Source organism: Opisthocomus hoazin, chromosome 5, assembly GCF_030867145.1.
Source record: "Opisthocomus hoazin isolate bOpiHoa1 chromosome 5, bOpiHoa1.hap1, whole genome shotgun sequence".
NCBI lineage: Eukaryota > Metazoa > Chordata > Aves > Opisthocomiformes > Opisthocomidae > Opisthocomus > Opisthocomus hoazin.
This window is the reverse complement of record NC_134418.1, coordinates 164694-185712: the sequence shown is the minus strand read 5'-3', so window position 1 is coordinate 185712 and position 21019 is coordinate 164694. Positions and strand designations below refer to the sequence as shown.

Below are 21019 nucleotides of genomic sequence, written 5' to 3'. Positions count from 1 at the left end.
AGGGCCCGGTGCTGCCGTGCCCCGGGTGGCTGTGGAGGGGCCGGTGCGAGCCGAGGGAGGAGCAGAGCCGTGGCCGGGCCGCGGCTGTAGCGAGGGAGAAGGTGAGCACGGGGTGGGGGGGGAGGTGGATGGAGCAGCGCGTCCCGGGGAAAAGCCCCCGGGAGGGCGGGGTCCGTGTCGGGGGCAGGGAGGGGCGGGGGTTCGGCGCCGTGTCGGAGCCGCGAGTCGGGGGCTGCCCGGAGCCGTGCGGGGGTGCCGCCCCGTGCCGGCGGCGCGCGCTGCCCCGTGCCGGCGGCGCGCGCTGTCCCGACCCGGGGCCGGGGCCGGGCGTGGGCGCCGCCCCCTGGCCGCAATGCGGTACTGCAGCCCGGCGTTCCGCGCAGGCTGTGGCCCCTCCGGCGCGCCGTCGGCGCGTGGCGCATGCGCAGTGCGGCGCAGCAGCATGGCGGCGCCCTGGTGTCGGGTGCCGGGGCGGCGGGGGAGCAGAGAGGCCAGCGGTGAGGCGCGGGCTCCCCTCCGGCGGGTGCGGGGCTGCGTGGTGGTTGCCCGAGGGTGGTGGGACGGGAAGCTTCGAGCCGTCCGCTGCGACAGGCTGCCGGTGCGCTGGAGGCGAGGCGGGTGCGGGCAGCCCCGGGGCCAGAGGCGGGAGGTGACGGAAGGGAAGGGGGGAAGGAGGCGGGCACACCGCCCCCCCAACTCGGCAGCGCTCCCCGGCCCCGCTCGCCCCGCACAGCCGCCCCCAGCTCCAGCACGTCCCCTGAAGCCTGTCCCGGAGCCCCCGGCCTCCCCCAAGGCCCGTGGTGCGGGCGGCACACTGGGCCTCGAGCGTGCCTCGGCCTCCCTTAACGCGGTCGCCGCTGCTTCTTTCTCTGTGGCAGGGGCCGCGCTGAGGACGCGTTGGTCCGTTCCTGCCCTGGGGATGCCGTTGGCTGCGCCCGCTCCAGGCTTGTGAGGGCTGTGTGTGCCGGGCCTCGGTCTCCTGGCGTCGTGGGAGCGAAAAGGGAGAGGCGGAGCGCTGAGTGGCTGCGGACGGGAGCTGGCGGGGCTGAAGCTGGAGAGTCCCGAGAAGGCTGAAGAAGAAGAAAAAATGGAAGGCCACCTGGCTGGCAGCTGCCTGGCGCCGCAGGCAGGAGAGAGCCTGCCTCTGCGGGTGAGGAAGGCTCCCTCTTGGTAGCCTGCAGCAGGCCAGGCCGCCAGCGTGTCCCGCAGGGTCTGTATGTGTCACCAGCAGCATGGTACGGTTGTGGAGCGCGTGAGCGAGCGAGGCTACGTGCCTAGGGAGCTTCGTCTGCTAAGAGCCGCGAGACATGCGTGTTTTCTCTTAGGTGTAGGACAGCCAAGCGACCGGAGTTACGGAAGAGGAAGGGAGGAGCGCAGGAGAGAGAAGTGCCTGAAGCAGCAGAGTCTCCCGGCAGCGCCGAGAGCGAGAGCTGCGGTGAGTGGCGGGCCCTCGGGGCCCTGTCGCTCCTCTTCTGCGTCCCGGGCCCTCCCCTGGATCCTTCTCTCTCCCATGCTGCTGTGATTCCTCCTCCCCCCCCCCCCCCCCCCCCCAGCTTTTCTTTTCCTTCCCTGTACCTCCCCTTCTTTTGTCTGTATTTGTTTCCCTGTCCCGCTCTTTTCCTCTCTATTCCTCATTCCCTGTCCTTGTTGCTGTTTTTTCTTTCTCCATCTCTGTGCCCTGCTGCCTATCTCTGTCCAGTTCCCTTTCTGTTTGCTGGGTTGTTTTTTTGTTTTTGCTCCTCATTCCTCTGCCTTGCTCTGTTCCGTCCTCTCACTCCCGCAGTGTCGTGCTGTGTGTTACCCGTCCTTCTCCCTGTGGTTTTTTGTTCCTCTTGCTCTGTGCCTCTGTCCTGCTGCCTGGAAGTAATTTTTTATTCTCCGTATTTCTGTTATTCTGCCTGTGGCTATTTTTTTTGTTCTCTACCTCTCTCCTGCTCCCCACCCTCACCTTTCTCTCCCTGACGTTCTTTCCTCTTCCCAGTACCTCTGCTTTTCTGCGCCCTTGCACTCCATTTCCTCCGTCTCGCTCTATCACGCTGTCTTGCTCCCCATCCCTCCCTTTTCCTTTCTACCCTTCCGATGTGTGTATCCCCCAAGTGCCCCTTTGACGTGTCCCAGTCTTTCTGTCTACACCCTCCTGTCATTCTCCTTCTCTTGCTCTTCTTGCTCTTTTTCTCTCTTTTCCTCTGTGCTGCGGCCCATCACTGTTCTTTCCTCCTCCATCCCTTTGTTGCGCTGCCTGTCCTTGTCAGTTTTGCCCTGTGTTCTGGCTCCAGTCTTGCCTTGTTTTCTGCATCTCTGTCCTTTTCCCTGTACCCTTTTTCTCTCTGCTCCTCAGTCCTCCTCCCTCGTCTTGTTTTTCTCTTTCTGCCGTCCCTCTCTTTTTGTCTGTGACCCTCTGTGCTCTTCTCCTTCTCCCTCTCAGTTTGCGGTTGTCTTAAGTGTCCCCCTCTCTGTCTCTCTCTTCTGCTGTCCTGCTCCCCAGCCCCATTATTTATTGCTTCACCCCTCGGTCTTGCTCTCAGTCCCTGTTTTCTCTTGTGCTCCGCCTCGCTGCCGTTCTCTCGGTTGCTCTCGGTTGCTGTCTGTCCCAGCGTCCTGCTCCCTGTCGCGCTCTCTTTCACAGTATCTTTCTTTCTGGCGTCCTGTCCCTCACCGGTTTTCTCTGTCACTCTGTCCTTCCTCCTGTCTTTTCCTTGTGCCTCTGGCCTCCTACTCGTCGCTACTTTTTTCTTCCTTTCTCTACCTCTCTGCCTCTGTCCTGTTGCTTTCTTCCTCTCTCTGTCGCCAGCATTTCTTTCTCCATCTGTGCCCCTCTCCCTGTCCCTTTTCTCTCATTCTCTCTGTCCTCCATCCTCCCCGTAACTCTTTGTCTGTATATCTCCATACTGCTGCCTGTCCCTTTGTTTCTTGCTATATGCCCCTGTCCAGCTTGCTGTCCCGTTATTCTCCTCTGTCCTGCTCCTTGGCCTTTTTTCTCGTCCTGCAGCCCATCACTGTTTTCACTTTCTCCACCTCTTTGTCCTGATCTGTGTGTCTCCTGCCCTCGTCCATCTGGCTTGTTGCCTGTACGTTTGTCTCCCTCCAGCGTTCTTTATTCCCCTGATTCAGTTTCTCTCTTGATCCGTCAGTTCTGCTGCCCGCTCGTCATTCTCTCTCTCTCTCTCTCTCTCTTTCCCTCTTGTCTTGTTCCTGCGCGTAGTGCGTGAGCAGGCGAGGCTACTTGTCTGGGGAGCCTTGTCTCGCCAGAGCTGCGAGACATGGACGTTTTCTCTTAGGTGGGGGACAGCCAAGCGACCTGAGTTACGGAAGAGGAAGGGAGGAGAGCAGGAGAGAGAAGCGTCTGAAGCGGCAGAGTCTCCCGGCAGTGCTAAGAGCGAGATCTGCGGTGAGTGCCAGGCCCTCGGGGCCCTGTCGCCCCTCTTCTGCATCCCGGGCTCTCCCCTGGATCCCTCTCTTTCCCACACTGCTGTGATTTTTGGCTTTTTTTTCCTCCCTGCCCCCTCCAACCCCCTCCCCGCTCCCGTGTACCTGCTTTCTCCATCTCTGACCAGCTCCCTGTCCCCGTCTTTTAGGTCCTCCCTCTCTCTGCCCTGTAGCCCGTGACTTTCTTTTGCTTCCCTATCTCTTTCTGTCTGGCTCCCGATCACGGTTTTTGCTTTCCCCCCTCTCTGCCCTATAGCCCGTCGGTACTTTTGCCAGCTCTGGGACTCTCTGTCCGGCTCCCTGTCCCTGTGGTTCAAGGTCTTCCTTCTCAGCTCCGTAGCACGTTGCGCGTCTGCCTCTTTCTCTGTCTCTCTTTATTCTGCTCCCTGCCCCTCATTTTGAATTCCTCCCTCTCTGTCCTGTCGCTCCTTTTCCCTTTCTGCATCTCCGTCTTTTTTCTCTTTTTCTTTCTCTGTCTCTCTCTGTCCAACTCCCTGTCTCTAAGTTTCAGTTCCTCGCCCTCTCTGCGGAAGCTGTCGGGACTTTTTGCCTTCGCAGTCTCTCTGTTCTGGCTTCCTGTCCCTCTTTTTTCATTCCTCCCTCTCTGCCCTGTTACCCGTCACCATTTTTATTTTCTCCGTCTCTTCTGGCTCAAGGTCCTGATTTTTTTAAGTTCCTCCCTCTCTGCCCCATACCCTGTCACTTCTGCAGGTCTGTTTCTCCACCCTCTCCCTGTGCGGCTCCCAGCCCCTCTTTCGCACTTCCTCCCTCTGGAGCCTGCGGCCTGTTGCTTTCCCCCCCTCTTATTTCTCTCTCTCTGTCTCTCTCTGTCTCCCCGCCCCTGTTTTTTCATTCCTCCTGTCTCTGCCCTAGAGCCCGTCAGGAGTTCTTTCATTCTCTGGCGCTCTCTTTCCAGTTCCCAGGCCCTGGTTTTCAGTGTTGTCCTCCTGTCTTCCCTGTGCCACGGCGCGATTTCATTTCTTTTGCCGTCTCTCCCGGTCCGGCTCCCCGCCAGGATTTTTTAATCCCTCCCTCTCTGTCTTGTAGCCCATTGCTGTTTTCTCTGTCTCTGTGTCCCTCTGTCCGGCTCCCTGTCTTTCCTTATTATTTTTGTTGAATTCCTCCCTCTCTGCCCTGTACGCGGTGCTGTTTACACTTTCGTTCCCGGACGTCTCTCTGTAGATTGCTCCCAGTCCTGTTTTTTTTTAATTCCTCCCTCTCTGTCTGTCATGGTTTAACTTGGCAGCCGGCAACTAAGCACTAGAGAGCTGCTCGCTCACAGCCCCCACCCCCGGCCCGTTCCCTCCCCAGCGGGATGCGGAGGACAAATGGACAAAAGGTCAAACTTGTCGGTTGAGATAAAGACAGTTTAGTAAGGCAACAAAGGAAATACTGCTGATAATTCTAATAACGATGATAATAATTGCAACAACGCACATGCGAACCAAACTATACGCAGTACAGTTTCTCTCACCACCCGATGACCGATTCACAGGCAGTCCCCGAACAGCGATTGCGGAACCCGGAAATCGCAAGTTTCGCTAAATTCCAAAATAGTTTGACCTCCCGGACGAGAGCGGGTTCCAACTCGCGGAAACGACAAGAGCTGATTCCTGCCCCGCAGCCAGCCCCCATTTATAAGCTGTGCGTGACGTCTGTGGTACGGAATATTTCCACTGGCCAGCTTGGGCTAGCCCTGTAGCCTGTCGCAGGTGGTGGTGCTGTGTTTCCCCCCCGGCCATTTCTTTCTCGTTGCGCTCTGTCCGGCTTCCTGTCCCTACTTTTCAATTCTTCCCTCGCTGCCCTGTGGCCTGTTGCTATCTTCCCTTTTTCTGTCTCTCTGTGTATGGCTCCCGCTCCCTTCCTTTTTGAAATTCCTCCCTCTCCATCTGGGAGCCCATCGTGGTTTTTCCTTTCTGCGTCTCTCTCTGGCTGGCTTCTGCTCCCTGGTTTTCAATTTCTTCCTTCTGGGCCCTTTATTTAGCCTGTGGCAATTTTACTTCTTTCTCGGGCTCTGGATCCCAATTTTTTAATTCCTCCTCGTCTCCCCTCCTCCATCCCTTTTTCCAGCTCCCTCCCCGGCTCCCTATCCCTGTGGTTTAATTCCTCCCTCTCTGCTCTCTAGCTTTTGCTGTACTTCCTGTATGCCTTGCTCCGCATCTGGCGCCTCGCCCCTGTCTTCGCATTCCTCCCTCTCCTCCCTATAGCCCATCACTGTCCTTGTCTTTTGTCATCGATCTGGTCCAGATCCCTGTTTTTGCCGCCTTCTCTCTCTGCCTTATTGCCCCTGGCTATTTCTTCTTCCTCCCTCTCTGACTGCCCGGCTCCGGATCCCTATTGTTTCATTCCTCCCTCTCTGTCCTGTGGCCCGTCGGTATTTTTTCTTTCTCTGGCTCTCTTTGTCTGGCTCCCTGTCCCTGTTGTTCAGCTTCTTCCTTCTTGGCACTGTAGCGTGTTGTGATTCTGTTTCTTTCTCCACCTCTCTGTCTTCCCAGCTTCTCGTCCCTCACTTTTAAGTCCTCCCTCTCCATCCTGTTGCCTATTGGATTCAGCGCCGCCCCCCCCCCCTTTCAGTCTTTCTTGCTTCCCGTGCCTGTTTTTAAGTCCTCCCTCTCTGCCACATCACCCATTGCTTTTTTCTTTTCTCCATCTCTCTATGTCTGTCTCACTGCCCCTGTTTTTTAGTTCTTCCTCTCTGCCCTATGCCCTGCTGCTGTGTTTGCCTTTCTCGGTCCCTCCCTGTGCGGCTCCCTGTCCCCATTTATTAACTCTTACCTCTTCTTCCTGCACCCACCACTGTTCTCCGCGATCTCCCTCTCTCTCTGTCTGGCTCCCCGTCCTCAGTGTTTAATTCGTTCCTCTGCCCCCTGTAGCCCCACGCTATTGGTCTGTCTGTCTCCATCTCTCTGTGTCCAGCTCCCTGGCGCTGTTTTGTGTTTCCCCCAGCCCATCTTGTAGCCCATCACTGGTTTTGTTTCGTTGGTTTTTTGGTCTTCCTCTGTGTCTCGCTGTCCAGCTCCTGGTCGCTGTTCTTCAGTCCCTCCGTCTTCCCTGGAGCGTGCTTTTGCTTTTTTTCCATTCTCCATTGTGCTCTGTCCGGTCCCCTGTTGCTCTTTATCCATTCCTCCCTCTCTGCCCCGTGGCCCGTCACTTTTTCTCCTCTTATTTCTGCCTTTCCCTCTGTCCGACTCCCTGTGCCTGGTTTTTAAATTCGTCCCTCTCTGCCCTGTCACCCGTGCCATCTTTTGCCTTTCTCGGTCTCTCTCTGGCCAGCGCTCTGTCCATATTCATTGATTCTTCCCTCTCCACCTCGTAGCCTGTTGCTTTTGTCCTTTGTCCTTCTTACTTGTGTCTGTCTCCCCGATGACCCTGTTTTAGAATCCCCCCCCCCTTTCTTTCTGTACGCATTACTCTCTGGCTTTTTCCTCTCTGGCTCTCTTTTGTTCAGCTCCCGCTCCCTACTTCTTAAGTCTTCCCTCTTTTCCCTGTAGCGTGTAGCTATGTGGTTTGTTTCGTGTTGTCCTGCCCACCCTCGCCCCTTCCCTCCGTCGTTTGCGGTCCCGGCTCCCTGTCCATGTTGTCTCATTCCTCCCTCTCTGCCCTGTTTTTGTAGCTTTTTTTTTTTGTCTTTCCCCATCTGTCTCAGTCCGGGTCCCTGCCCCTATTCTTTTTTCCTCCCTTCCTGTCGTGCTGCCCGTTGCAGGTTTTTTCTGCGCCTCTGTCCTGCTCCCCCATCCTTTTTCGGTCTCTGTCCTGCTCCCTCTTCTTCTTTCTGCTGCCACTCTTCCTCTCTTCCTGCTGCTTCTTTCTCCATCTCTGTGGGACTGCCTGTCCCCGTCCTTCTCTCGCTGTCCCTTTCCCTGCTTCGTGCTTTCTCGTTACACCGCCGCTGTCACTTTTCTCCTCTCTTGTAGTGGCCTGCACCCTGCTCCTCATTTTTGGCGGCCTCTGCCGAGCAGCGCATCGCTCCGGGAGCGGACTGACCGACTGTTCCCTGCTGGAGCAACGGGCGCAGCTGCGGGAAGGACTGCCGAGGTGTCGGAGGGGCAGAGGGAGCATCGGGGGCCCCGAGCCCCGGAGCAGAGCGGCTCCCGGGACTGGCTGGGTGCGTGACTGAATAAAGACCTGCGGTCCCTTTTGCCCTCGCGGCTGCGTTTGTGCGTGGTTTGCACGGGACGAGGGGCTGCGCCAGAGCCCAGGGGAGGAGGGGACGGGCTGTGGGGCAGGGGCGACGGCCCCCTGTTCCTGCCGGGCTCCAGCCGTGGGCCGGGGCCGCCCCAGGTGCGGGCAGCACGGCTGATGGCGACGGCCCCTCCCTCTGCCGGTGGAGGGCCCGGTGCTGCCGTGACCGGGGTGGCCGTGGAGGGGCCGGTGCGAGCCGAGGGAGGAGCGGAGCCGTGACCGGGCTGCGGCTGCAGGGAGGGAGAAGGTGAGCGCGGGGCGGTCGATGGAGCGGCGGGTCCCGGGGAAAGCCCCGAGGCGGGCGAGGGTACCTGCCGAGCGGGGTCCGTGTGGGAGGCAAGGAGCGGCGGGGGTCCAGCGCCGTTTCGGGCACGGTGTCCCCGCAAGCCGAGGCCCGCAGCTCCCGCGGCGTGCTGGGAGCTGTAGTGCTGGGGCGCGGGGCGCGCTGTCGGTCACGCTACTCCCCGGGGCATGCCGGGAGGTGTAGTCTTCCGGCTGCCGGGCGGCCGAGCCCTGCTAGCCAGGGCATGCCGGGAGGTGTCGTTTTCAGGGACTCGGCTGCCGGGCAGCCGCATTGCTCTCGGGCATGTGCGACGAGGCGTTGTGCTTGGTCCCGCCACAGCCCCCGCTGCGCGGGACGAAGGGTAGTTCTGTGGTCAGTTCCGTGTGTTTTTCTGCAGCCTTCCCGCTGCGTCCGGTCCCCAGAAAGCGGTGCGGCCGCGCCTCGACCGGGCGTGCCGCAGGGCTCGCTGCTGCCACCCGGTGAGCAAAGTTCGTTACTGCGGCTCGGGTGGCGCCAATGCGCGGTGGCGCCGAGTCCAAGAGCTCGCTGCTGCCACCCGGTGACCAAAGTTCGGTACTGCGGCTCGGGAGACGCGAATGCGCGGTGGCGCCGTGTCCAAGAGCTCGCTGCTGCCACCCGGTGACCAAAGTTCGGTACTGCGGCTCGGGAGACGCGAATGCGCGGTGGCGCCGTGTCCAAGAGCTCGCTGCTGCCACCCGGTGACCAAAATTCGGTACTGCCGCTCGAGTGGCACAGGTGCTGTGCGCGCTGGGAGGAGCCGTGCCCTGTGTGTCCGGTGCTGCAATAAAGGACGCCTGCCTGCTTGCTGAAATGCCCAAACGGCTTCAGAGGGTCTTTGTGTTTGCCCAATGACGGCACCGTGGGATCCAGCCGTGGGCCGGAGCCGGAGGAGCCCCAGGTGCGGGCAGCACGGCTGATGGCGACGGCCCCTCCCTCTGCCGGTGGAGGGCCCGGTGCTGCCGTGCCCCGGGTGGCTGTGGAGGGGCCGGTGCGAGTCGAGGGAGGAGCGGAGCCGTAGCCGGGTTGCGGCTGCAGCGAGGGAGAAGGTGAGCGCGGGGTGTGTGGGGGTGTGGATGGAGTGGCAGGTCCTGGGGAAAAGCCCCCGGGAGGTCGGGGGCAAGGAGCGGCGGGGGTGCGGCGCCGTGTCGCAGCCGCGAGTCGGGGGCTGCCCGGAGCGGGAGGCGCGCGGCAGGGCGCTGCCCGGAGCCGTGCGGAGGCGCCGCCCCCTGCCGGCGGCGCGCGCTGCCTGGACCCGGAGGTGGGGCCGGGCGTGGGCGCCGCGCCGTGTCCGCTGGCGCCGTCCCCTGGCCGCGATGCGGTACTGCAGCCCGGCGTTCCGCGCAGGGACTGGGGACTGGCCACTCCGGCGCGCCGTCGGCACGTGGCGCATGCGCGGTACGGCGCAGCAGCATGGCGGCGCCCTGGTGTCGGGTGCCGGGGCGGCGGGGGAGCGGAGAGGCCAGCCGTGAGGCGCGGGCTCCCCTGCGACGGGTGCGGGGGTGCGTGGTGGCTGCCCGAGGGTGGTGGGACGGGAAGCTTCGAGCCGCCCGCTGCGGCAGGCTGCCGGTGCGCTGGAGGCGAGGCGGGTGCGGGCAGCCCCGGGGCCAGAGGCGGGAGGTGACGCAGGGTGAGGGGGGAAGGATGCGGGCACCCCCCCCCCAACTCGGCAGCGCTCCCCGGCCCCGCTCGCCCCGCGCAGCCGCCCCCAGCTCCAGCACGTCCCCTGAAGCCTGTCCCGGAGCCCCCGGCCTCCCCCAAGGCCCGTGGTGCGGGCGGCACACTGGGCCTCGAGCGTGCCTCGGCCTCCCTTAACGCGGTCGCCGCTGCTTCTTTCTCTGTGGCAGGGGCCGCGCTGAGGACGCGTTTGTCCGTTCCTGCCCTGGGGATGCCGTTGGCTGCGCCCGCTCCAGGCTTGTGAGGGCTGTGTGTGCCGGGCCTCGGTCTCCTGGCGTCGTGGGGGCGAAAAGGGAGAGGCGGACCGTTGAGTGGCTGCGGACGGGAGCTGGCGGGGCTGAAGCTGGAGAGTCCCGAGAAGGCTGAAGAAGAAAAAAAAATGGAAGGCCACCTGGCTGGAAGCTGCCTGGCTCCGCAGGCAGGAGAGAGCCTGCCTCTGCGGGTGAGGAAGGCTCCCTCTTGGTAGCCTGCAGCAGGCCAGGCCGCCAGCGTGTCCCGCAGGGTCTGTATGTGTCACCAGCAGCAGCATGGTACGGTTGTGGAGCGCGTGAGCGAGCGAGGCTACGTGCCTAGGGAGCCTCGTGTCCTGAGAGCCGCGACACATGCGCGTTTTTTCTTAGGTGTAGGACAGCCAAGCGACCGGACTTACGGAAGAGGAAGGGAGGAGCGCAGGAGAGAGAAGCGCCTGAAGCGGCAGAGTCTCCCGACAGCGCGGAGAGCGAGATCTGCGGTGAGTGGCGGGCCTCCGGGGCCCTGTCGCCCCTCTTCTGCGTCCCGGGCCCTCCCCTGGATCCTTCTCTCTCCCACGCTGCTGTGATTGTTTTGTTTGTTTTTTTTTTCTTTTTCCTTTTCTTTCCCTTTCCCTGTACCTCCCGTCTTCTGTCTGTGTTTGTGTCCTGCTACCTCTCCCTCTTTTTCTCCCTCCAGAATTTCTTTAGCCGGCTCCCTGTCTCTGTTTCTCTGTCCTGCTGCCTGTCCGGTCGTTTCTTGCTATACGTCCCTGTTCAGCCAGCTCTCCCTTTTTGCCTTTCTCTCCTTCTCTGTCCTGCTTCATGGCCCTTTCTCTCCGTCCTGTAGCCCCTTGCTGGTTTGTTTTGGGGTTTCCCTGCACACACCCCCCCGCCTCCCCTCTTCTTGGTCTCTTTGTCTAGATCTGACCCTTTCTTTGTTTCTCGGTCCCTTTTTTCCTGTTCACTGTCCTTTTTCTCTCTCTGCCTGTGTGTCCTGTGCTCCATTGCCATCTTTGTCTCTCCTTTCTTCTTCATCTCCTCCCCCTGCCCCTGTCTCTCTCTCCCTCTTTCGCGCTCACCGGCCCAACATTTTCGTGCTCCGTCTCTGCAAGGCTCCTCGTCCCTGTTTTTCTTGATTTCTCTACCTCTCTGGCGTTTTCTTTCGACCCTTCTTTCTCTCTGAGCTCCTCGGTCTTCTCCCGTGTCTTATTTTCGTCTTCCTAGGGCTCTGCCCTGCTCCCCGTCACTTATTTTCTCTCTCCGTTTCTCTGCCCTGCTCCCCCTCGCTCTCTTTCTTTCTCCGTTCCCCTCTGCTGCTCCACAGCAGTGTTTTTCCTTTCTCCGGCTCTCTGACCTGCTCCCCGCCCACCCAGGTTGGCCGTCCCAGGTTTTGTGCTGTTTTTTCCCTTCTCCGCCTCTCTCTCCTGCTGCCCAGCCGAGGCGTTTCCCCCTCCGTCTCTGTCCTGCTCCCCTGTCTCTTATTTTTGCCTGTCTTTCACTTTATCCTGCCTCCCTGTCCCCTTTTTCTCTCTCAGTATCACCTTGTCCCACTCCCTTTCTTTGACAATCTGTCCTGCTCCTTGTCCTTCTCTTTCCCTTCTCTGTCATTCCCCATCCTTCTTCTGGCCTTTCTTCCTTCTCTTTCTACCCTGCTGCCGCAGTGCTTCTTTCTCCATCGCTGTCCTGCTCCCTGGCCCTTGTTTCCTCTGGCCGTCACTCTGTCCTGGTTCCTGTCCCCCGGTTTTTCTGTCTCTGTGTCTCTGTCCTGCTGCCTGTCTGGTTGTTTCTTGCTATACGTCCCTGTCCAGCCGGCTCTCCCTTTTTGCCTTTCTCTCCTTCTCTGTCTTGCTTCCCGGCCCTTTCTTCTCTTCCTCTCTCTCTGTCCACTAGCCCCTTGCTGGTTTGTGTTGGGGTTCCAACCCTAACCACCCTCTTCTTCGTCTGACCCTTTCTTTGTTTCTTAATACCTTTTTCCCTGTTCACTGTCGTTTTTCTCTTTCTGTCAGTGTGTGGGGACGGGGGTGGGAAGCTTGGGGCGGGGAGTGGAGGCTGGAAAGAGGTAGGAGGTTGCATAGGGGTGGGAAGCTGAACTATGTAGAGGCCAGCAAAATGGGAGGTAGGAGGCTGATGAGGGGTGGGAGGCTGGGGGCGAGAGTAGAGACCAGAAAAAGAAGGAGGCCGGAAAGGGGTGGGAGGCCGCAGCAGGGTGGGAGGCCGGGGGCGAGAGTAGAGGCCAGAAAGAAAAAAAGGAGGCCGCAGAGGGGTGGGAGGCTGCAGAGGGGTGGGAGGCCAGGGGCGAGAGTAGAGGCCAGAAAAAAAGGAGGCTGGAAAGAGATGGGAGGCTGGGGGGTGTGAGTAGAGGCCAGAAAGGCCCTTTTCTTCCGGCTTCTTCCCTGTCTTTATCTCTCTTTCCTGCCTTGTTTATTCCTCTGATTCAAGTTCTCTCTCGATCTGTGAGTTCTGCTTCCCACTCATCATATTCTCTCTCTTTCTCTGTCCTATTCCTGCATACAGTGTGCAGTGAGGCTTCTTGTCTAGGAAGCCGCGTCTCGTATGAGCTCTAAGACAACCACATGCATTTTCTCTCAGGTGGAGGCGAGCCAAACGATTTGAGTTACAGAAGAAGAAGGGAAGAGAGAAGGAGAGAGAAGCATCTGAAGTGTCCAAGTCTCCCGGCAGCACCGAGAGTGAGAGCTGCGGTGAGTCCTGGGCCCTCGGGGCCCTGTCACCCCTCTTCTGCATCCTGGGCCCTCCCCTGGCTCCCTCTCTTTCCCACACTGCTACGATTATTTTTTTTTCTGCTCTTGTGTACCTTCTTTCTCCATCTGTCTCTGACTTGTCCCCATCTTTTAGGTCCTCCCTCTTTCTGCCCTGCAGCCCGTGGCGTTTTTTTCCTTCTTCCCCTCTTTCTGTTCAGCTCCCGGTTACTACTTTTGCTTTCCTCCTGCTCTGTAGCCTGTCAGTACTTTTGCTGTCTCTGGTGCTCTTTTGTCTGGCTCCTTGTCCCTTGATTTGAGGCCTTCCTTCTCGGCTCCATAGCGCGTCACAGATCTACTGCTTTCTCCATGTCTATTCTATTCTATTTCCTCATCTCTCTTTGCCCAGGTCCCTGCCGCTATTCTTTTTTCCTCTTTCAATGCTACAGGGTTTTTTTTTGCATCTCCTTCCTGCTCCCCGTTCTTCATTTTCGGTCTCTGTCCTGCTCCCTCTTCTTCTTTCTGCTGCCACTCTTCCTCTCTTCCTGCTGCTTCTTTCTCCATCTCTGTGGGACTGCCTGTCCCCGTGCTTCTCTCGCTGTCCCTTTCCCCGCTTCGTGCTTTCTCGTTACACCGCCGCTGTCCAGCCATCTGTCACTTTTCTCCTCTCTTGTAGTGGCCTGCACCCTGCTCCTCATTTTTGGCGGCCTCTGCCGAACAGCGCATCGCTCTGGGAGCGGACTGACCGACTGTTCCCTGCTGGAGCAACGGGCGCAGTTGCGGGAAGGACTGCCGAGGTGTCGGAGGGGCAGAGGGAGCATCGGGGGCCCCGAGCCCCGGAGCAGAGCGGCTCCCGGGACTGGCTGGGTGCGTGACTAATAAAGACCTGCGGTCCCTTTTGCCCTCGCGGCTGCATTTGTGCTTGGTTTGCACGGGACGAGGGGCTGTGCCAGAGCCCAAGGGAGGAGGGGACGGGCTGTGGGGCAGGGGCGACGGCCCCCTGTTCCTGCCGGGCTCCAGTCGTGGGCCCGGGGCCGGGGGAGCCCCAGGTGTGGGCAGCACGGCTGATGGCGACGGCCCCTCCCTCTGCCGGTGGAGGGCCCGGTGCTGCCGTGACCGGGGTGGCCGTGGAGGGGCCGGTGCGAGCCGAGGGAGGAGCGGAGCCGTGACCGGGCTGCGGCTGAAGCGAGGGAGAAGGTGAGCGCGGGGTGGGGGGGGAGGTGGATGGAGCAGCGCGTCCCGGGGAAAAGCCCCCGGGAGGGCGGGGTCCGTGTCGGGGACAGGGAGGGGCGGGGGTTCGGCGCCGTGTCGGAGCCGCGAGTCGGGGGCTGCCCGGAGCCGTGCGGAGGTGCCGCCCCGTGCCGGCGGCGCGCGCTGCCCCGACCCGGAGCGGTACTGCAGCCAGGCGTTGCGCGCAGGCTGTGGCCCCTCCGGCGCGCCGTCGGCGCGTGGCGCATGCGCAGTGCGGCGCAGCAGCATGGCGGCGCCCTGGTGTCGGGTGCCGGGGCGGCGGGGGAGCGGAGAGGCCAGCCGTGAGGCGCGGGCTCCCCTCCGGCGGGTGCGGGGGTGCGTGGTGGTTGCCCGAGGGTGGTGGGACGGGAAGCTTCGAGCCGTCCGCTGCGACAGGCTGCCGGTGCGCTGGAGGCGAGGCGGGTGCCGGCAGCCCCGGGGCCAGAGGCGGGAGGTGACGGAAGGGAAGGGGGGAAGGAGGCGGGCACCCCCCCCAACTCGGCAGCGCTCCCCGGCCCCGCTCGCCCCGCGCAGCCGCCCCCAGCTCCAGCACGTCCCCTGAAGCCTGTCCCGGAGCCCCCGGCCTCCCCCAAGGCCCGTGGTGCGGGCAGCACACTGGGCCTCGAGCGTGCCTCGGCCTCCCTTAACGCGGTCGCCGCTGCTTCTTTCTCTGTGGCAGGGGCCGCGCTTGTCCGTTCCTGCCCTGGGGATGCCGTTGGCTGCGCCCGCTCCAGGCTTGTGAGGGCTGTGTGTGCCGGGCCTCGGTCTCCTGGCGTCGTGGGGGCGAAAAGGGAGAGGCGGAGCGCTGAGTGGCTGCGGACGGGAGCTGGCGGGGCTGAAGCTGGAGAGTCCCGAGAAGGCTGAAGAAGAAGAAAAAATGGAAGGCCACCTGGCTGGCAGCTGCCTGGCTCCGCAGGCAGGAGAGAGCCTGCCTCTGCGGGTGAGGAAGGCTCCCTCTTGGTAGCCTGCAGCAGGCCAGGCCGCCAGCGTGTCCCGCAGGGTCTGTATGTGTCACCAGCAGCAGCATGGTACGGTTGTGGAGCGCGTGAGCGAGCGAGGCTACGTGCCTAGGGAGCCTCGTCTCCTAAGAGCCGCGACACATGTGCATTTTTTCTTAGGTGTAGGACAGCCAAGCGACCGGACTTACGGAAGAGGAAGGGAGGAGCGCAGGAGAGAGAAGCGCCTGAAGCGGCAGAGTCTCCCGGCAGCGCCGAGAGCGAGATCTGCGGTGAGTGGCGGGCCTCCGGGGCCCTGTCGCTCCTCTTCTGCGTCCCGGGCCCTCCCCTGGATCCTTCTCTCTCCCATGCTGCTGTGATTCCTCCTCCTCCCCCCCCCCCCCAGCTTTTCTTTTCCTTCCCTGTACCTCCCCTTCTTTTGTCTGTATTTGTTTCCCTGTCCCGCTCTTTTCCTCTCTATTCCTCATTCCCTGTCCTTGTTGCTGTTTTTTCTTTCTCCATCTCTGTGCCCTGCTGCCTATCTCTGTCCAGTTCCCTTTCTGTTTGCTGGGTTGTTTTTTTTTTTTTGCTCCTCATTCCTCTGCCTTGCCCTGTTCCGTCCTCTCACTCCCGCAGTGTCATGCTGTGTGTTACCCGTCCTTCTCCCTGTGGTTTTTTGTTCCTCTTGCTCTGTGCCTCTGTCCTGCTGCCTGGAAGTAATTTTTTATTCTCCGTATTTCTGTTATTCTGCCTGTGGCTATTTTTTTTGTTCTCTACCTCTCTCCTGCTCCCCACCCTCACCTTTCTCTCCCTGACGTTCTTTCCTCTTCCCAGTACCTCTGCTTTTCTGCGCCCTTGCACTCCATTTCCTCCGTCTCGCTCTATCACGCTGTCTTGCTCCCCATCCCTCCCTTTTCCTTTCTACCCTTCCGATGTGTGTATCCCCCAAGTGCCCCTTTGACGTGTCCCAGTCTTTCTGTCTACACCCTCCTGTCATTCTCCTTCTCTTGCTCTTCTTGCTCTTTTTCTCTCTTTTCCTCTGTGCTGCGGCCCATCACTGTTCTTTCCTCCTCCATCCCTTTGTTGCGCTGCCTGTCCTTGTCAGTTTTGCCCTGTGTTCTGGCTCCAGTCTTGCCTTGTTTTCTGCATCTCTGTCCTTTTCCCTGTACTTTTTTCTCTCTGCTCCTCAGTCCTTCTCCCTCGTCTTGTTTTTCTCTTTCTGCCGTCCCTCTCTTTTTGTCTGTGACCCTCTGTGCTCTTCTCCTTCTCCCTCTCAGTTTGCGGTTGTCTTATGTGTCCCCTTCTCTGTCTCTCTCTTCTGCTGTCCTGCTCCCCAGCCCCATTATTTATTGCTTCACCCCTCGGTCTTGCTCTCAGTCCCTGTTTTCTCTTGTGCTCCACCTCGCTGCCGTTCTCTCGGTTGCTCTCGGTTGCTGTCTGTCCCAGCGTCCTGCTCCCTGTCGCGCTCTCTTTCACAGTATCTTTCTTTCTGGCGTCCTGTCCCTCACCGGTTTTCTCTGTCACTCTGTCCTTCCTCCTGTCTTTTCCTTGTGCCTCTGGCCTCCTACTCGTCGCTACTTTTTTCTTCCTTTCTCTACCTCTCTGCCTCTGTCCTGTCGCTTTCTTCCTCTCTCTGTCGCCAGCATTTCTTTCTCCATCTGTGCCCCCCTCCCTGTCCCTTTTCTCTCATTCTCTCTGTCCTCCATCCTCCCCGTAACTCTTTGTCTGTATATCTCCATACTGCTGCCTGTCCCTTTGTTTCTTGCTATATGCCCCTGTCCAGCTTGCTGTCCCGTTATTCTCCTCTGTCCTGCTCCTTGGCCTTTTTTCTCATCCTGCAGCCCATCACTGTTTTCACTTTCTCCACCTCTTTGTCCTGATCTGTGTGTCTCCTGCCCTCGTCCATCTGGCTTGTTGCCTGTACGTTTGTCTCCCTCCAGCGTTCTTTATTCCCCTGATTCAGTTTCTCTCTTGATCCGTCAGTTCTGCTGCCCGCTCGTCATTCTCTCTCTCTCTCTCTTTCCCTCTTGTCTTGTTCCTGCGCGTAGTGCGTGAGCAGGCGAGGCTACGTGTCTAGGGAGCCTTGTCTCGCAAGAGCTGCGAGACATGGACGTTTTCTCTTAGGTGGGGGACAGCCAAGCGACCTGAGTTACGGAAGAGGAAGGGAGGAGAGCAGGAGAGAGAAGCGTCTGAAGCAGCAGAGTCTCCCGGCAGTGCTAAGAGCGAGATCTGCGGTGAGTGCCGGGCCCTCGGGGCCCTGTCGCCCCTCTTCTGCATCCCGGGCTCTCCCCTGGATCCCTCTCTTTCCCACACTGCTGTGCTTTTTGGCTTTTTTTTCCTCCCTGCCCCCTCCAACCCCCTCCCCGCTCCCGTGTACCTGCTTTCTCCATCTCTGACCAGCTCCCTGTCCCCATCTTTTAGGTCCTCCCTCTCTCTGCCCTGTAGCCCGTGGCTTTTTTTTCCTTCCCTATCTCTTTCTGTCTGGCTCCCGATCACGGTTTTTGCTTTCCCCCCTCTCTGCCCTATAGCCCGTCGGTACTTTTGCCGTCTCTGGGACTCTCTGTCCGGCTCCCTGTCCCTCTGGTTCAAGGTCTTCCTTCTCAGCTCCGTAGCACGTTGCGCGTCTGCCTCTTTCTCTATCTCTCTCTATTCTGCTCCCTGCCCCTCATTTTGAATTCCTCCCTCTCTGTCCTGTCGCTCCTTTTCCCTTTCTGCATCTCCGTCTTTTTTCTCTTTTTCTTTCTCTGTCTCTCTCTGTCCAACTCCCTGTCTCTAAGTTTCAGTTCCTCGCCCTCTCTGCGGAAGCTGTCGGGACTTTTTGCCTTCGCAGTCTCTCTGTTTTGGCTTCCTGTCCCTGTTTTTTCATTCCTCCCTCTCTGCCCTGTTACCCGTCACCATTTTTATTTTCTCCGTCTCTTCTGGCTCAAGGTCCTGATTTTTTTAAGTTCCTCCCTCTCTGCCCCATACCCTGTCACTTCTGCAGGTCTGTTTCTCCACCCTCTCCCTGTGCGGCTCCCAGCCCCTCTTTCGCACTTCCTCCCTCCGGAGCCTGCGGCCTGTTGCTTTCCCCCCCTCTTATTTCTCTCTCTCTGTCTCTCTCTGTCTCCCCGCCCCTGTTTTTTCATTCCTCCTGTCTCTGCCCTAGAGCCCGTCAGGAGTTCTTTCATTCTCTGGCGCTCTCTTTCCAGTTCCCAGGCCCTGGTTTTCAGTGTTGTCCTCCTGTCTTCCCTGTGCCACGGCGCGATTTCATTTCTTTGGCCGTCTCTCCCGGTCCGGCTCCCCGCCAGGATTTTTTAATCCCCCCCTCTCTGTCTTGTAGCCCATTGCTGTTTTCTCTGTCTCTGTGTCCCTCTGTCCGGCTCCCTGTCTTTACTTACTATTTTTGTTGAATTCCTCCCTCTCTGCCCTGTACGCAGTGCTGTTTACACTTTCGTTCCCGGACGTCTCTCTGTAGATTGCTCCCAGTCCTGTTTTTTTTTAATTCCTCCCTCTCTGTCTGTCATGGTTTAACTTGGCAGCCGGCAACTAAGCACTAGAGAGCTGCTCGCTCACAGCCCCCACCCCCGGCCCGTTCCCTCCCCAGCGGGATGCGGAGGACAAATGGACAAAAGGTCAAACTTGTCGGTTGAGATAAAGACAGTTTAGTAAGGCAACAAAGGAAATACTGCTGATAATTCTAATAACGATGATAATAATTGCAACAACGCACATGCGAACCAAACTATACGCAGTACAGTTTCTCTCACCACCCGATGACCGATTCACAGGCAGTCCCCGAACAGCGATTGCGGAACCCGGAAATCGCAAGTTTCGCTAAATTCCAAAATAGTTTGACCTCCCGGACGAGAGCGGGTTCCAACTCGCGGAAACGACAAGAGCTGATTCCTGCCCCGCAGCCAGCCCCCATTTATAAGCTGTGCGTGACGTCTGTGGTACGGAATATTTCCACTGGCCAGCTTGGGCTAGCCCTGTAGCCTGTCGCAGGTGGTGGTGCTGTGTTTCCCCCCCGGCCATTTCTTTCTCGTTGCGCTCTGTCCGGCTTCCTGTCCCTACTTTTCAATTCTTCCCTCGCTGCCCTGTGGCCTGTTGCTATCTTCCCTTTTTCTGTCTCTCTGTGTATGGCTCCCGCTCCCTTCCTTTTTGAAATTCCTCCCTCTCCATCTGGGAGCCCATCGTGGTTTTTCCTTTCTGCGTCTCTCTCTGGCTGGCTTCTGCTCCCTGGTTTTCAATTTCTTCCTTCTGGGCCCTTTATTTAGCCTGTGGCAATTTTACTTCTTTCTCGGGCTCTGGATCCCAATTTTTTAATTCCTCCTCGTCTCCCCTCCTCCATCCCTTTTTCCAGCTCCCTCCCCGGCTCCCTATCCCTGTGGTTTAATTCCTCCCTCTCTGCTCTCTAGCTTTTGCTGTACTTCCTGTATGCCTTGCTCCGCATCTGGCGCCTCGCCCCTGTCTTCGCATTCCTCCCTCTCCTCCCTATAGCCCATCACTGTCCTTGTCTTTTGTCATCGATCTGGTCCAGATCCCTGTTTTTGCCGCCTTCTCTCTCTGCCTTATTGCCCCTGGCTATTTCTTCTTCCTCCCTCTCTGACTGCCCGGCTCCGGATCCCTATTGTTTCATTCCTCCCTCTCTGTCCTGTGGCCCGTCGGTATTTTTTCTTTCTCTGGCTCTCTTTGTCTGGCTCCCTGTCCCTGTTGTTCAGCTTCTTCCTTCTTGGCACTGTAGCGTGTTGTGATTCTGTTTCTTTCTCCACCTCTCTGTCTTCCCAGCTTCTCGTCCCTCACTTTTAAGTCCTCCCTCTCCATCCTGTTGCCTATTGGATTCAGCGCCGCCCCCCCCCCCTTTCAGTCTTTCTTGCTTCCCGTGCCTGTTTTTAAGTCCTCCCTCTCTGCCACATCACCCATTGCTTTTTTCTTTTCTCCATCTCTCTATGTCTGTCTCACTGCCCCTGTTTTTTAGTTCTTCCTCTCTGCCCTATGCCCTGCTGCTGTGTTTGCCTTTCTCGGTCCCTCCCTGTGCGGCTCCCTGTCCCCATTTATTAACTCTTACCTCTTCTTCCTGCACCCACCACTGTTCTCCGCGATCTCCCTCTCTCTCTGTCTGGCTCCCCGTCCTCAGTGTTTAATTCGTTCCTCTGCCCCCTGTAGCCCCACGCTATTGGTCTGTCTGTCTCCATCTCTCTGTGTCCAGCTCCCTGGCGCTGTTTTGTGTTTCCCCCAGCCCATCTTGTAGCCCATCACTGGTTTTGTTTCGTTGGTTTTTTGGTCTTCCTCTGTGTCTCGCTGTCCAGCTCCTGGTCGCTGTTCTTCAGTCCCTCCGTCTTCCCTGGAGCGTGCTTTTGCTTTTTTTCCATTCTCCATTGTGCTCTGTCCGGTCCCCTGTTGCTCTTTATCCATTCCTCCCTCTCTGCCCCGTGGCCCGTCACTTTTTCTCCTCTTATTTCTGCCTTTCCCTCTGTCCGACTCCCTGTGCCTGGTTTTTAAATTCGTCCCTCTCTGCCCTGTCACCCGTGCCATCTTTTGCCTTTCTCGGTCTCTCTCTGGCCAGCGCTCTGTCCATATTCATTGATTCTTCCCTCTCCACCTCGTAGCCTGTTGCTTTTGTCCTTTGTCCTTCTTACTTGTGTCTGTCTCCCCGATGACCCTGTTTTAGAATCCCCCCCCCCTTTCTTTCTGTACGCATTACTCTCTGGCTTTTTCCTCTCTGGCTCTCTTTTGTTCAGCTCCCGCTCCCTACTTCTTAAGTCTTCCCTCTTTTCCCTGTAGCGTGTAGCTATGTGGTTTGTTTCGTGTTGTCCTGCCCACCCTCGCCCCTTCCCTCCGTCGTTTGCGGTCCCGGCTCCCTGTCCATGTTGTCTCATTCCTCCCTCTCTGCCCTGTTTTTGTAGCTTTTTTTTTTTGTCTTTCCCCATCTGTCTCAGTCCGGGTCCCTGCCCCTATTCTTTTTTCCTCCCTTCCTGTCGTGCTGCCCGTTGCAGGTTTTTTCTGCGCCTCTGTCCTGCTCCCCCATCCTTTTTCGGTCTCTGTCCTGCTCCCTCTTCTTCTTTCTGCTGCCACTCTTCCTCTCTTCCTGCTGCTTCTTTCTCCATCTCTGTGGGACTGCCTGTCCCCGTCCTTCTCTCGCTGTCCCTTTCCCTGCTTCGTGCTTTCTCGTTACACCGCCGCAGTCCAGCCACCTGTCACTTTTCTCCTCTCTTGTAGTGGCCTGCGCCCTGCTCCTCATTTTTGGCGGCCTCTGCCGAGCAGCGCATCGCTCCCGGAACGGACTGACCGAGTGTTCCCCGCTGGAGCAACGGGCGCAGCTGCGGGAAGGACTGCCGAGGTGTCGGAGGGGCAGAGGGAGCA

The 21019-nt window shown here is 59.0% G+C and overlaps 2 long non-coding RNA genes across 2 annotated transcripts; both read left to right on the top strand.

The window, feature by feature from the left end:
• Positions 1 to 428: 428 nt before the first annotated feature.
• On the top strand, positions 429 to 7298 carry LOC142361366 (uncharacterized). The gene is made up of 3 exons (XR_012763949.1): positions 429 to 497; positions 879 to 1435; positions 3279 to 7298. It is a non-coding gene; the product is annotated as an uncharacterized LOC142361366 (long non-coding RNA).
• A 2362-nt stretch (positions 7299 to 9660) lies between these two features.
• On the top strand, positions 9661 to 13427 carry LOC142361368 (uncharacterized). Its single transcript, XR_012763951.1, has 3 exons — positions 9661 to 10316; positions 12406 to 12515; positions 13189 to 13427. It is a non-coding gene; the product is annotated as an uncharacterized LOC142361368 (long non-coding RNA).
• Positions 13428 to 21019: the final 7592 nt, after the last annotated feature.